At 35.4% G+C, this 4,651-nt stretch overlaps 1 long non-coding RNA gene across 1 annotated transcript; it reads right to left on the reverse strand.

Annotated features, from left to right (window-relative positions):
- Window positions 1-773: 773 nt before the first annotated feature.
- On the reverse strand, window positions 774-4,385 carry LOC149961109 (uncharacterized). The gene is made up of 2 exons (XR_016479791.1): window positions 4,068-4,385; window positions 774-1,082 (listed from the first exon to the last, which is right to left on the reverse strand). It is a non-coding gene; the product is annotated as an uncharacterized LOC149961109 (long non-coding RNA).
- Between the last annotated feature and the right edge of the window lie 266 nt (window positions 4,386-4,651).

A 4,651-nucleotide genomic window follows, 5' to 3' on the forward strand; every position in this document is an offset into this window, starting at 1 on the left:
CATTTCTTCGTTGTTTTTCTATTTCCCGGAGTTCTCTTCTGTATATTCCGGTTCAACTTCATTTAGGGATTTACACGAAGCATTTCAGATTTATGAAATATAATAGCAAAACATTAGAGAGAGACTGTTAGACCTAAAGAAACACAGCAGACGATTTATAATCTAGTATTTTTATTGGCCAGTCTAAAACAAACGCTCACCAACGATTGAGGAGTCTGTGAATTATGTGACCACAAAGAGAGAATCACGTTGAAAATACAGCATGTACAACGGTAAGCGTGCTTTTATGTCTATTCGGATAGAGCAAGAGAGAGTAGGCTCTATAGTTTCGCGCGTGGTGTCTTCGGTGCCTAATCGATAATTTTTTTTTCAAATCGGTAATGGCGGCACCCATTTTCAGCGTTAATGAATTTAATTTATAACTAATTATTAAGGTTCAATAAAAAAATGCATCCCTTGTATTTTCTTCTTAAGAGTGTAAATTATAGTTTTAGCGCTAGAAAACTTGGAACCAAACTTTTCCTTTAAATAATTATGTCAAAGAATAAGAAAAAGTATTAAACAATTTTAAGAGCAACGCTGAAATTTGGATTTAATAAAATCTTCAATTTAACTAAAAAGTCTAGTTAGCTTATAGAATAAATTCCTAAGTGGTGACTATGTTTTGCATAGATTAAATAGTACACCAAATGTACTGTAGATTTGATTGCCCCAATGGTTGTTCTCTATTTCGACAAATTTGCATATTTACCTTAACGAATTGAAACACGGTATTTAATTACACACTCCAAATGAGGAAAAATTTATTGATTAACTGGTACAAAAAATAATTTAGTACTATTTCGAATATGCTGCAAAAACATTTTTTAAACTCATTTAATATTATACAGCAAATTCTTATAATTAACACTGATCTTGTGGAACACAATTCCCATCTTTGTTGTAACGTAAGCCTTCTCCACAAATGCACTGCTTTAATCGACATTCCAATGTGCAAATTCTCTCACCGCATGTTCTGCATCTTGGATTTGGTGCACATGCTAATCTCACTTCTCCAGGTTTCGGACATGGTTCGCTTAAGTCTGCAAAATCGAATAAAAAACAAGCCTTTTTAAGATTTAATTATACATTTTTCTTCAACTTAAAGATGTGGGAAAATGAAACATTACAATAATTTTGGATTTGTACATATGATAAATTAATGTTCAAAACATTTATTGCCACTTGATATATGAAATAGAGAAGACATATTAGAAAATCGAGAGGGCTCTGGGATTCGTGCCATTCGTCCGAAACGTCACTAACTGGCCTTGCAAAAGCATAGCTTCTTCGGAAGTTATGTAGCACCATATTGTGATCAGTAGATATATGAATCTCAAATTAAATAAATTAGTTTACTTATTATACAGCCAAAAATAGTTCATTGCGTTACTCAATATAACGACAGCAATAACCAAATTCGTGGCAGCCAGTGGGATAAATTTTGATAATTAACCACGCGGTAAATCAAATATTTGTGTGTAAATAATCAACTGATTGTAATTTATTTGGAATTGCGAAATGGATAAAAGCTTCCTTTAAAATAAAAGTGTTTATCCTCTTTTAACCGTAGGTTAAAGGAGTCACGCCCTAACTAACCAGAGTCAATTTTTTTTATCCAAATTGGACGAAATTTAAGTATATGCGAAAATCGTCAAAATCAATAAAACGATAAATGAGTGACTTCTGGGATACCCAAACTCCCAAAATTAGTTAATGGAGATGTGTTAATTCTAAGCAATTTATTTAACATTTTCCATTTAAGTCTAAAAGGTTATGAGTTATTTGAAATACGGCAGGTGAAGTTAAAAGGAACCACGTATGGACTGCATTGTGAAGGATGATAAAATAAGCGAATAAGTAGATTAGTCCATTATGAAAAGGGATAAAAAAAGCTAAACCCTAAACAAATTAGAAGAAATTTAAAAACTTACTTATAGCTCGTACCTAGAGGCCTGCGCCGATCTGATATGCGTCGGCGGCGGCGGCGTTTGACCCAAAATATATCGGCAGCGGCGGAGTACGCCGGCATTTATATAAATTTTAGAGCTTTTTTGTAGCGACAGTTTAAAAAACACGCGATCAGAAGGGCAAGGGCAAATAGCAACTCGTACTTGTCCTTCCATGGACTAATTAATGTACTTCGCAAAGGGACGCCCCGTTCCCGAATATTTGCTTCGGGAGATTTTTAAATGTGCGCTCTGGGGGCGGAGTTAGGAACTAACTAACTAATGATAACCGGGGAAGAAGGAAAAGGGGTGAGGAGAGGGAAAATACAAATGTAGCTCAGCAGCTGGAAAACACGTCGGACTGGCTCAATTTGTAAAACGTTTGTTTTATGGTTTTAAAGTACATTAATTAGTCCATGGTCCTTCCGAGGTAGGCCACTGGCCTGACGTCCAACGACAACCAAAATTATTCGCAGTTATGCCGGGTCGAAATTTAGTTGAAAGCTCGATATTGGCTTTTTATTTTTTTGGTCGTGCTCCACGATAACGCTCTGCAGTGGCGTAGACAAGGAGGGTTCAATGTCAACCCCCTGGGCCTACCTTGACTATACTAAATTGACACCCCCTTCTCGACACCCCTCTTAATATTAACATTCTGGGACCTCCTTCGACGAATTTCTGGCTACGCAGAAATAAATCCGAGTTACGAATAATATCATTTTTGCTGCCGAAGGTTATCATCGCACGGTGAACATACATATTACTATTTTGATATGTTATTTTCCATTTAAATATAATTTAAGGTATTATGATGTGATTTTATAAACGTATTGGACGTCTAAAATGCAGTATATCAAATGCTTCTTTTATTGAATTTCCAGTAAAAAATTATTATCAGTCTGGGATTGGCCATAGAGGTAACCTGCCCGATGGCGTGGATCCCATGGACCGTTCATGAAGTAGGCCACCGTAAACATGGTAGCGTTATAGTTCTTAAAGCTGGGACCCTTAATCTCCTAGCAAACAAAAAATATTAGACCCAGTCCGCCACTGATTATTATAATGCAATTTTAGAAAACATCTCGATAAACCAAGCAACATTTAAATTTAAAGATAATTGAAATGTGGATAAGCTTTGGTTATATTAGTGACTCTCTCTATAGCCAAGATAGCAATGCTGGAATCTATTGACGCTAAGCGAAAATGCTATTACTCTGCGTCGAGCGAAATCCGAAAACCAAAATTTGACGTTCGACGTCGTGTTCAAATGAAAACCAAGCTTAATGTACCAAAAACAATGTATAAAGAAAAAAAAAGAAACGGCGGCGGCGGCGTGCGCCGATTTTCGAACAAAATGCGCCTTATAGTTTCAAATCAAAAGAGCTAGCTCCAGCACTTGATAGAAGCTTCAATTTTAAAAACTTGATTATATTTAAGCCCAGCCCTGAAATTTTAAGGGGGTGGGGCACTGGAAGTGACTTTAAATACAGGAAAACTTCATCTTATATTTTTTAGTTAACTGACCCAAGTGGTAGAAGCGGAGGATTCTCCCATCCACCACCAAATATACGCTGCCGAGTGTACTTCAATTATTACCTTTTGCATAATGTTACGTCAAAACAACACCTTAATCGGATTTGTCTTAGAATCTATTTTCCTAGACATAACATACGTGACGTAGGATGAAACTGTCTTGCCACGGCCAGCCAAAACCTTTCAGAGAATAAATATATTTTCCTGGTCATAAATTTCCTTAACTTTCCGAAATTATTTCCTTAGCGGAGGGACGTCAATTTGCACATTGTTTTGGATATGAAAACCACTAACACATACAATTAACTAAACTAAAATTTATAATTAAAGCAATTGTCTAAAAGGGTACATTTTACCCAAAGCGTTCGCAGCCCAGACAGACAGACAGACACGGTGATAGTAAAACCCCCTCCTAGGGGACATAGTCCTCTCGGAGAGGTAAAAATGATTATCCTAGGTTTATATTAGTTTTAAAAATTTAAATGAAATATTTTATATCACTTATCACATTATATTAAAAATAAATACATTTTAACTTAACCTTACCTTCGTTATCAACAGGAACACTTTCAACTAAAATAATTAAGAAAACAGCCAAGAGACAGAACTGAACAAAACACGTCTTCATCGTTTTCGTCGGGCTAGACCGGATTGCGGTGTTCTTGGTTCAGAATAAAATTTTATTCTACAGTTTGCTTAATACAAGCTGGCTCTTATAAGTATCGGCGGGAAATTGTGAAAAGCAATTGAAGGGGCAGTTACCCGTCAAATCGTACTTGGAGATTAGTAGCAGACCGGTTTTGAACTATTGCTCAATCTTATCAGCACGAAACAATTTCAATAGAGAAGTTTATCTATCACGAAGCGCAGTTGTAAAGCAAATAAATCTGAACTTAAATAAAGGCAAATACATACTCGATAAATACAGCTAAAAAAATATAAGCCTTTTATATAACCGCTTACCATTTAATTATTAATCAAATATATTGACGATACGTTATTCGTGTATTTATATATCATAAATTTCATTTTTCTTAACTGAGCTGTTAAGAACCGTTTTAATGTTTTATAAATACAGGGTGTTTCAAAAGGTTATGAAAATAAATTAAGGAGTTGTAGGGGTTGAGTTG

The sequence above is a fragment of the Leiobunum rupestre genome, chromosome 1 (assembly GCF_980474605.1).
Source record: "Leiobunum rupestre chromosome 1, qqLeiRupe1.1.hap1, whole genome shotgun sequence".
Taxonomy (NCBI): Eukaryota; Metazoa; Arthropoda; class Arachnida; order Opiliones; family Sclerosomatidae; genus Leiobunum; species Leiobunum rupestre.